Source organism: Sarcophilus harrisii, chromosome 3 (genome assembly GCF_902635505.1).
Source record: "Sarcophilus harrisii chromosome 3, mSarHar1.11, whole genome shotgun sequence".
In the NCBI taxonomy this organism is placed as follows: domain Eukaryota; kingdom Metazoa; phylum Chordata; class Mammalia; order Dasyuromorphia; family Dasyuridae; genus Sarcophilus; species Sarcophilus harrisii.
In genome coordinates, this window is record NC_045428.1 from 105,110,644 (window position 1) to 105,123,107 (window position 12,464).

Below are 12,464 nucleotides of genomic sequence, written 5' to 3' on the forward strand. Positions count from 1 at the left end.
TTTCTCCCTATACATCTATCTTGTAAACTGCTCTTTGCATCAAAGAATTTAAAAAGAGACAGGAAAAATGCTTCAACTAAATTTACATATGAACTAAATCTTATAATATTTGAATTATTTCCTGTCTCTAGCTTCTGTACTCTGCTTAGAAACGAGGGGGATATATTTTCTCAATTCTTTGTGGAAAGTGATTTTAAAGAATATTAAATATCACCTACAAAAGATACATAGCCACTGTGTTCAATACATTTAAATATATAGTCTCTCTGTTAAAATACAAATAGTGACCTTTTCTTCTTAGTTTTCTTTAGATCTGAACCAGACTTAAATGTAACAAATGTCTTCAAAAGCAGAATGTAGAAGATAAGATATATAATTAGAACATGTATATATAAGTTTGGTAAATAATATGAAAAGAACATTGTTCAAATAAATATAAATAAAATCGAGTACTGTAGGAAGGATTTGTGATGTCAGTTGGGAAAATTCTGATGTGAAACTTCTAGAACTATGTGCAGCACAACTTTTCTGTGAATTTATATAGATGATGTTGTTTAAGGCACATAAAAATTAAGTGGCTTGCTTAGGGTCCTACAATCACTGTCTGGGGAGAGATTTGAATCCATTCATTCCTGAGTCTAAGCCTAACATAATATTTACTTTGTCATACTTCCTCTTATAAATGTAATAAATTGAATTTAAAACTTTTTGTGAAATCTCAATAAATGAAATACATTTATTAAATGCTGATTTTATTTGGCACTGTGTTGACATTTAGAGATACCAAAAAAAAAAAAAAAGAGAGACAGAACTAGTACTGAACTAAAAAACTTTGTTTTAATTGGGGAAAACCCATGTACATCATTAGATATATTCAAGATAGATGTGGAATAAAAGAAAATAACCTTTGAAGATAAACCTTTAAATTTTGGGGGTAAAGAGAACATCCTCATAAAGAAGACAGAATTTGACATGATTTTTGAAGGAAACCAGCATTTTAAAACTGTAATTTCGAATAGTGTTAGCAAGTAAATATGGCTATGAATGGTTTTGAAATGAAAATTCAGGAGAAAAAAAGTTATGACAGAAATTTGATATAAACTTATAATTTCTTACACATTGGAAATGTGACATCTATTACACTTGTTTGTGCATATATGAATGAAAAAAATTACTAGAATGTGAAAAGGAGCTTTCTATTTGTCTAGAGCTCCAGAATATGTTAATTAAAAACCATCATTTCATCTTTTTAAAATAAATTTTAAAATATTGTGCTTTTAAAAAAAAAGATATTTTTATGGATAAGCCTATGTGCTCACATTTTCTTTTCACTTCTCAGATTCCTATACCATATATTTTCCCTAAAATATGCAAATTTTCATGACTACCCTATTTCTGTCCATGTCATCCCTATTCATAGGTATTTGAAACCTTAACTCAGTATTATTTCTATTCATCTTTCCCCCTTTCCTTCTACAAATTAGATAATTCCAATTTCCTAGTCTCTTTCACATCCATCTCTTTCCATTTTCATTATTTCTACCCAAGTTAGACAAAAGCCTTTCTACTACGGACACAAATAATACCTGGAGGAATACATCTGCCAGCAGATGTGTTTCTAAGGATCTTTCATGATCTGTTTAGTATAAAGACATAAAGAATTGTTCTAGGATACCTCAATAGTCAATTATAAAACCCACATATTGCCATATATAGAAGAAATATACCATACCATACTTCTGTAATGTTCTTTGTTTGGTTTTCTTAGGGTCTCTAAGAGCAGCCTTCGTTTCATTTCAGTAATCACCACAAAAGTAACCAGATCTTAAAGTCCAAATCATTTGTTATCTCCTTGCCTGATGCTGGGCAGCTTTCTGGAGAGCCTTTCAGACTAGCTTTGGCCTAGTGCAGGAGGAGAGCCTGTGCCACCAGGATGGTGTGAGATGGGATGAATGAATCTGAGTCCAAGGGCTTGGGTTTCAGGCTCTGGTCCACTTGTCTTCTCTAGCTTTCTCAATGAACCTGGCTGAGGCTCCTAGCTTCTATGCTCTACACTGAAATAAATTTTTTCTCTGTCTCTCTTTTTACCCTATATTTGTCAACTTCTCTCCCCAGACCTTTCCACTCCATCTCTCCACCCTTCCAAGAATTTCCAAGAGTCCCCCACCCTTCATCCTTCCAATCCCAATCTACACAATACTCCAAAAGTCCCTCCCTCATCCTCTTCCCTCACTCTTCAATACTCATTAAAATGAATAAAGGGGAAAAGAACCTGACCATAGATGATTACTATGGTATAAAGGAAGATCTGAGTTCATATTCAGATGAAGATAATGAGGTAGAACAAGACACTCCTTCCTTAAAGAGCAATGTCAAATGGACAAGCCCAAAAATGATTTCTTGGAGGAACTCAAAAGGGAATTCAAAAATCAAATAAGAGAATATTCAAGGAAAAACCAGTGCAGGGGAGAATCAATCCTAAATAAAAAAAGTTAAAATTACAACAATACATTATAAAGATTGTATATTCTGATAAAGTAGGATTAATACTAGGAATACATAAATGATTTAAGACAAGGAAAATTTTTAACATAATTGATAATAAAGCCAAAAAAATGAATACATTTAAAATTAAAAATGCTGGAAAGAATAGGTATAATCGATTTTTCCTTAAATTGATTTTTTAAAATGAACATTTGCATTGGCAAGCAGTAAATATAATGGGAATAAGCTGAAAGTCTTTCCAGTAAGATCAAGTATGAAACAAGGATGCCCACTGTGAACAATTTTGCTCAATATTGTATTGGAAATCTAATAAGGAGCATTGAAAAGAAAAAGAAGCAGGAATATGGATAGGAAATAAGGAAATAAAACTATCTCTTTTGAAGATGATATGATAATATACTTGGAAAACTCCAATCACTCAATTAAAAAAGTTGGTTGAAATAACAATTTTGTCAAAGTAACAAGATATAAAGCAAATCCACAAAAATCATCAGTATATATATATATATATATATATATATATATATATATATAATCTCATAAACAAAACCCTGCAAGAAGAGATAGCTATATAACCTAAAATAACTCTAGATACTATAAAATACCTGATAGTACATCTGCCAAAACAAAGCTATAAACTATAGTTATAAGCAAAATTATTTTAAAATACTATACAAATAAAATCAGATTTAAATAATTAGATGAATATTGTTTATGGGTAGGCAAGACCAATATAATAAAAATGGCAATTTTACCTAAATTAATTTATTCATACAATACACATATGTAATGTCTGGACTAGCTCTTTGGAAAACAGCAGGATTAGCCCAAGTCCTTGGTCTTAATGGAGGAGTAAAGGAAGCAGGAGAGTCACCACGTGGCTGGTCAAAGATGTAGTCTGGAATCTGGAGTCTGGAGTCTGGAGCCTGAAGTCTTTTCTGAGAGCTGGGGCTGAGAGAGAGAGCCTTCTGTCTCTTTGACTCCCTTAAATGCCTCAGTACGATTACATCACTACATCACACTGAACATGTGCAACCACACTGAGCATGTGCAACTGTAGAACATTACATCACCATATTACTTTAAGTATATGCCAACTAGATTGATTATATCATTACATCACATTAAGTAAATGCTTAGAGAAATAAAATTGGTAGTTTCCAATATATATCAGCTCTTTAAGGAACTTCAAGAGCAAGTGAGAAAGCATACAGGTAAGATTATATCTTGCATATTCACTCTCATAGTGGACTTCCAGGTCCTATTTTTGATGGTAATTCAAAGGCAGACAGCCTTCTAACCATGTTGGTCAATAATCCTTTATTTCAGGCAGCCCAAGAATATCATTCTAAATATCATCAGGCTACTTGAGCTTTACTTTTGAAACTTGAGATAACAAAAGAGGAAGCTAGGAACATAGTAAAAACCTGTACAGCTTGCCTTCCTTTCCAAGCTCCTATGCTTCCTCCAAGTAAGAACCTTCGTGGTTTGAGACCCAATAAATTTGCATGTGACCCATTATAAATCTTTTAGTCGTCTGTCTTTTATCCATGTTGTAGTAAACACCTTTTCAGGATTCACTTTTGCAATACCAGCAGCAAAAGAGAAAGCCTGAGTGGTCACTGAATTCATTATACAAGCTTTTGAAATTATGGGTGTGCCACAAGCAATAAAAACAGATAATGGACCTGCATATACTTCTAAAACATTTTGCACACTTTTGTGCACAGTGGCTTTTTGTGCACTACTGGCATATCCTTTAATCCTCAAGGACAGGCAATAATAGAGAAGAAACAGAGACATTAAGATGCTCCTTCAAAAACAAAAGAAAGGGGGAGCCACAGGTAACCCTAGAGAACTTCTAAATCTAGCTCTTCATACAATTAACTTCTTGATTTTTGACAAAGATGCACTGGCTCCAGCAGACAGGTTTTATAATCCACAGAAAGGGCAGTGTCCAGTGCAAGGAAATCCACTATCTTTAGATAATCACCAAGTGATGTGGAGAAACCCAGAAAGTGGTGAATGGGAAAGACCAGATAGGTTAACTGGTCAGGGGAGAGGGTTTGCTTGTATCTCTACAAATGGAGAAGGAATCAGATGAGTGCCAACGAGCTGTATTTGCCTTGTCCATCGGAGAGAGATGGAGAAGACCCTTGAAACAAAGGAGAAGATCCAAGAAACATCGGGTGGTTCCATCACTGACTGTGGCCACCACTGAAAGAACATGGCAGTTATGGCAATTGACTCATGAACATCAAAAAAAAAATCATTGATAAGACTGTTTCAGGACTCTAAAACCAGCAGGAATCATTGAATTCCCTGACACATGATGATACTATTGTAGGACTTCAAAATCTGCAGGAATCATTGGATTCCCTGACATATGAAGTAATGGACAATAGATTGATTTTGGACTATCTCTTGGCTGCTGAAGGAGGTGTATGAGTGATTGTTATTTATATACCCTCCTTCTAAGACTTATGGACATATATAGTCATATTGTTTCTTAAATCATTATTGCCTGTGTGATTCCTCTCATATTGATTCATACTGTTTGTTACATCACTACTTACATGTATAATTCATGTTTGTTATACTACACTGAGCCTGCGACAGCTGTGGAGAGAGCCATGACTACCAGCCTGAGTTATAGTACTATGTGTTTGTATAATACCTCCCATGCTGATGGATTTATGTATATTTCAGTTTCAACCCAGAGGAAACCCACTAGCAATATCTGATTTGACTCCCCACCTACCTTTGGTGTTTTCACCTCCCTTCCTGAGAAGTCAGGGAAGGTATGATCACCCTCTTTTTGACCAACTGTGTTCTAAAACAAAAGAAAGCGGGAGATGTAGAGGGCTGGAACTCTGAAAAGGTACACTTGAATCTAGGACTGCATGTGAGATAATATAAGCATATATTAAGCATATATTCTAAGTATATACTTAATGTGATGGAATGATGTAATCAATCTAGTTGGCATATACTTAAGGTAATATGGTAATGTAATATTCTATAGTTGCTCATGCTCAGTATGATGTAGTAGTGATGTAATTGTACTGGGGTATTTAAGGGAGTCACAGAGGCAAAAGGCTCTCTCTCAGCCATAGCTCTCAGAGATTTCAGGCTCCAGACTCCAGACTCCAGATTCCAGATTCCATGTATGACCAGCAATATGGTGACTCTCCTGCCTCCTTCACTCTTCCTCTAAGACCAAGGAGTGGGATTGATCCCAAGGTCCTCCAAAGAGCTAATCTGGACATTACAACTAATTGGAGGTGGGGGGCATGTAAAGAAAGAAGGTTTAGCTGTATCAGATAAACTTAACTTGCAATTATCAAAACTATCTGGCATTGACTAAGCAATAGAACAGTTAGGGAAAAAGGAAAAGAACCTATGTTATTTTTTTATTATTAAATTTTACTTTTAATTCATGGAGTAAAATAAATATTTTCATAACAGTACAATTAAAAAAAAAGATTGCACATGAAACTGCAAATCTGAAAAATAAAACTTGCTATTCCTTTCAAACACACAATTATCATGTAACTTTTTTTCTTTGTTCCTATCTCTGCCACACCTTAACCAGCCCTAGAGATGGTTACCATTGGATCTATATGTTATAAAATATTTATTGCAGTTCTTTTTGAGAGGCAAAGAACTGGAAATTGTGGGAATGACCATAAATTGGGGAATGACTAAACAAGTTGTGGTATATGATTGTAATGGAATACTACTGAATTATAAGGAATCATGAGCTCTATTATCTTAGAAAAACATGGATGGATTTGCATGAAATAATGAAGAGCTAAATGAGCAGAAACAAGAGAACACTATATAGTAACACGATATTGTTTTAAGGACAACATTGAATGAATAATCAATTTTGACTGTTATAAATACCCATCTTAACTATAAAGGATCAATCTATATAGGATGCTATTTGCAAAGATGCTATTTGCAAAGATGCTATATGCAAAGATGCTATTTGCATTCAAAGAAAGAACTAATAAAGTATGTATAGAATGATTTTACATATATATCCAGATTTGTATTTTATGATAGCCATCTCTGGAGAAGGGAGAAAAAAAGGAAATGTATATGATAACTTTATTATCTATTTAAAAGGAATAGCAAGATGTATATAATAGATTTGAAGTTTCCTGTGCAATCATCTTTTTATTATTATTATACCATGATATGGAAATGTTCAATTTATGCCATAAGTTAAAAAATAAATAAAAATTTGAAAAAATTCTAAGAAAAAAACAATTATGTTCACAAGAGACCTGTGTTTGTTTGTAAGATGTGTTATAATGTCACTTGTTTTATGGATAGATTAGAGTAAGTGACTGGTGATATCCCTTGCAATTTTCAAAAGTTTTGATGATGTGAATTAGCTAGAGTTATACAATCATATGTCAAAGTTAGAACTTAAATAACATCATCTCTAACTTCAAAAAAAGCTCTCTACCTATTTTGAAATATCATATCCTTTGGCCACTGAACTAGTGGTTACCTCAGTCAGACTAAGATCTGTCAAAGCCCTTAGCTTAAAAGGTCAAAGTTTCCTATTAGATCCAAGGACATCTATAGTCAATCTGATCTATTTCCAGCCATTAGACCCAAATAGTTCTGGAGGAGAAAGTAAGGTTGCTGACTTAGCACAGACCTTTCTTACTCAAATGACTTGCATGTCATGATATCATCTCCCTGATGTGTCATGGTCATTTTTGAGAAGAAAGGACAAATAAGAATAAAAAAAATCTGCTTTACACAAAAACAGTACATTCACAAAATTTGGTGCTTACATTCTACAACTAAAATGAAATTAAGTATAATGACTTAGCCAACTTTTCATGATTTCCATCAATATCTAGCATTGCCTTTTATACAAAAAAAAGTCCTGATTAATAATTATTTATTTATTGAATAAAACTGAAATATATTTCTAAATTTTAAAAAGTTTTTTTAAAAATAAGTTCACATAAACATGAATTTGGTAATAGAGGAAGTAGAAATTTGAATTCATTGCAATTCAACTATAACAAAATATTTTCAGCATGAATTTTATTGCAAAGTCATTTTGTATTTTAGATACCATCATGTCATTGATAGATTCAAGATTATACCTTTCAATTAGCTTGTTGAACAAACAGGAAAAAAAAAAAGTTGGTGTCTAAGTTTAACTATTCTTAAACTCAAGGTTCATTCACTTTCTTAAAAAAAAGAAAAAAACAGTTTAAATCTTCATTAGCTACTATTAAGTGCCTCCCCTCTCCAAGATTACCTCCAATTTACCTTGGCCACATATTATTTGTAGATAGTAGTTGGCATGTTACCTTCATCAGGTGAACTGTGAAACTCCTTGTGAAGAACTATTTGTTCTTGTTTGCCTGTTTTGTTTAGGAGAGAGGGGTATTATATCTCTACTGATTAGCAGAGTGTTTGTTCTATAGCACATGGCTAAATTGTCTTTTTTAATGCAAAATGAAATTTAAAAAAATGATTAATTCAAGAAAGATAAAAAAGTAAAACAAAAACTTTTATATGCTCAAATACTCTAAGCAATGCTTCTTGAAGACTAAAGCTATCAATTAAGTTTAAAATGAATAAAAAAATGTTGACATATATCCCCTCATAATTTACTGGTCATTGAGAGGCAATACCTCTAATGTGTGCATGGAGTGGCACAAAGAAACAAAGAATAAAAATATTTTAAGAAATTCAAACTATCTTACTATGTTAGTTTATTTCCTGCTTATATATAAAAAAAATTCAAATAGGTTTATTTCTTCTATCTAATGATGAGTCTTTTATGTAAATTATACATGTCAAGAAAGTAATCACGTTCAAATGCATACATTATCTGAGAATATCTTTAGTGGTAGGGTGTCATGTAGTGACCTGCATATGGTGCCAAAGATAATGCTATAAAAGCCTTGGACGTTATGTAGGACTTTTTGTATATATCTAAAAAATCATATGTAATTACATGTCATAATCATGTATTTATGGTTGTTATTCCTACACTATAATACAAGCATCATTAAGAAGGGGACTACACATTTTCTAGAATTTTTTTTTCCATACCGAATGAATATTGTGCTGCATGGGTTTGACAGGAGCAAAGAGATCTGTAATTTAGTTCTTTCTTCTATAATGTCTTGACAAGTTTATATTTTTCTCCCATCTTTCACTAAAAAAAATCACCTGTAATACCTTATTCTTCTTTGGAAATAGACCTGTGTTCTCAAAGGCTACATCAGTGGATTATAGACCCTTGGAAGTTCCAAAAGTTGTAAAGGCTTTTGGTATAATAGAATTATTATGCTATATTTATCTCCATTAAATATAGAAAATCTCATCACCAGAGAGTCAGTAATGAATCACTAATAAATATGTTGATCTCAACTGATTGTATATTTAGTAAGACATGGACATGTTAACTATATGTATAGGGATATCAATGCAAATTCAATACAAGGTTCTGGCTCTATTATCATGCTTTATGGAAAAAGAATAATGTATTCATTGCAATGTTATTCTCATCTCTATTAAACTGCAAGGTTCTTGAAGGAACTGAAATGATTTTCATTTTACCTCTGTAAACATAGCACCTTTCTGTATATTTAATACTCATGTTATGAATTATTAACTAATTTGGATTGCTAATGTTTTCCCATTACCTTTTTAACTGTTGTGGAAGTAGAGCAACCTATTTCTTACTTATTCCCAAAGAAACTGTATTTATTCACTATTAAGTTCTTTATTGCAGTTATTACATAACACTTTTTAGCCTTACAAAATAAATATATGCAGGGATGAGGACACCTGAGCAATCACTCATACAATTACCTGTGCTACTTAAATAACTGACAACAGGCTATACTCTGAATCAATCAAGAACACTTTTGTTGAATCAAATGGCCAACAAAGTCTTGACTTGGTAAGAAAAGTTCTTAATAAATTAAGAAATACTTTAAGACTACTGGATGAAAGGGAGTGTTGTTGAACAGTTGGGAGTCATATTGGTTGATCATCCCATGTGGGGCTTAGGTAGAGCAATCGATTTAGTTTGGAATTAATAATATATGCCTCTTAGCTTAGTAATGGAGATCAATCCAACCAAACCCCTAAAGAGGAATCTTTTGGGAAGGAAAGAGAACAGCATCTTTTCTTCTCCCTTTCCAGAGGTGGACCTTGTGCTTTTTGGAGAATTAGATAATTGGAGACTTAGAAATATATTTCTAGTTCTAGAAGTATCCCTGGAACAAATGTTGCAGAGGAACATGCCCTTTTCCCACTTAATTCAATGCAGCTAAGCAGATACTTAAAAAATACTTGTTACATATTATTTTCAATTCAGTTCTCTCTAATGTTTGACAATAAATTCTCAAAAATTTGAAAATTTACTTCAGATGATCAGTCTATGTCAAATATAGTCAATCCTCTGAATCTTTATAAAAGAATGGATAAAGAGCTAAATTTAGAATTCAGGAAAACTTGAACTCAAATCTTGCTTTTCATTAAGGGAGATACTTGCATAAATTTTAAAAAGGTGAGTCCTTATCCCTGATGCCAGTCAAATACCATCTTGGTAAAAATTGATTATCTCAATTATAATTAATTCCATTTTCATATAAATGTTTTTAAGAAAAGAATATGAAATGTTTTAATTATTTTCTAAATTATAGAGTTCAATTTGAAAAGTATAGAAATTATATAAGAATGAGCGGTTAATTTGGACGCAAGAAGACCTGACATCAAATGCTGTCTCAATCCCTTATCAGATATGTGGCCCTGGTCATGTTATTTAACCTATCTTAGCTACAATTTCCTCATTTTTTACAATAGGGACAAAAATAGCACTTATATAACAAAGTTTTAAAGATCAAATGTTCTAACACATGTAATTTAACTTTTAACATGTTAAATGATAGCTTCATAAGTAGTAGTAGTAATACTATTACCAGAACTAATACTAATGGTTGTAAAAGTAATGGCAATGCTGGTAGTGGTGATGGTGGTAGGGTGGTGGTAATAGTAATATTTACCATTAAAGACAGGAAGTAGATTCATGGGAATGTTTTCTGAAGGAAAGAGAAAATGGGACCATAAGTTTAAGATTATTATTATTATTCCTTCAAATAACACTTGATTTAATAAAGTTTGATATTTTTGTCTTGTGTGAGTATATTGCTCTATAGATCATTATCTCAGATCCCACTCGGATGAATCTCAGAACCTAGAGAATGTTTTAGTTCTCCTTCTAGGATCTAAGGGTACCCTTAAGGAATAGATAGTTGATCCTCTAATGTCATCAACCCAATCTGTCCTTACCATATGATACTACATGAAAATCATTTATAATCAGCTAGCTTTGAACCTTTAGAAAAATGGATTTACTAACATTGTAGAGTGAAAACATTTGGTACAGAACATTCATCTTCTCTCTTTCATCCTCAAAGCCTATGATAGTCTCTCATACAAGTACACTCAAAATCCAGAGGAAAGAGGACTCACTTTTAAAGAATACATATGATAAAGATAATTCAGAATATTTAGTTTATAAAAGTTCTGTTCTCCCATTCAAGGACCTCTCAAGAAGTTTTTTAGGCATGATGTAGTTTGTTCTATTTGAATAAAATAAATCTATTCTTTTTGAATCCATCAATCTACTTTTGATCTGTCCTTATTTCCCAATGCCAACCCTGACCTGGGGTTGCCACAAGGATTCTTGATTTAATGAAGGGAGAGTTCAACATTGTTCTGACACTTTGAAGCTCACCTATTTCCCCTCTAGTTAAAATGGGATATAGGGAAGAGTGAAAGTAAGATATCTTTCTTCACCCTCATACCCAAGTGGTTCTTTCTAAGAGATTTACTATAATTTATGATCATTCCAATTATTGAATGATTTGGGTTTTATCTACCTTAACAACTAACACTCATATTGAGCAAATTCACTTCAGTTTAAAGATTTTTTCATATTTAGCATTCATGATCAATTGATATATTGAACATTATAATAAATTGAGATATGATGACTTGATTAAGTAATATAAATTGACTCCACCCTCAACATCTGTAAAAATAGTCATAAGTAAAGGAATAAGAAAATTCTGCTAAGTAATTCTCATAGCTTGATCAATGAATACCAACACCTAATAACTTTAATCATGAAGGGGGAAGAGAAATATTGAGTCCTTCATAAAGATCTAGAATGCTTTAAATGGAGCTAGATAAATCATTTTGCTCAATTGCCTTATTTTAATGAGTAAGAAAATAAAAGCACAGACATATTGTATAGCCAGCCCTTGGACATATAAATAGTTGATAGCAGGTATAGGTTTAGAAATCATCTTCTCACTCCTTGTCCAGTGATATTTTCACCACAACATGATGCCTTCTTACTAGTTTTCCTTAGTTCTAAAAATAATCTCACTTCTTAATGTATTCATATGCAACACCAACTGCCAAACATGGACTAACCACTTGCAATGCCAGTCTGTATTCCAAATGATTTCTAATTTGGCACCTTTTTTATTGGTTTTCTCAATAGGCAAGGACTCCTATCTGAAAATACCCATAGGATAGTGCCATATTACAGAGAGGAACAATGTGGTCTACCCATTAATTCCGTATACCTCACTACCCTGCTGCTTTATGAACTACAAGTATCCTAGACAAGAGACAATTAAGAGAGAGGGAAGTTGGCTTTTTGCATAAATGCCAGACAGGACAATACTTCCAGAGCTAGGAGAACATGGGTTTAGGAAATAAGGCTGTGCTCCAGAATACAGACTTTAATCTTAGTGGCAATGATATAAAGGAAAAAAAAAGAGGCAGATGTTAAAAGGATAATTTGGGGCAATATGGAAGGCTGGCAGTCAGCTCAAAAAATGTAAATTAAATTAAGTACAGAAGGGTAACTGCATCCTTCAAAACAG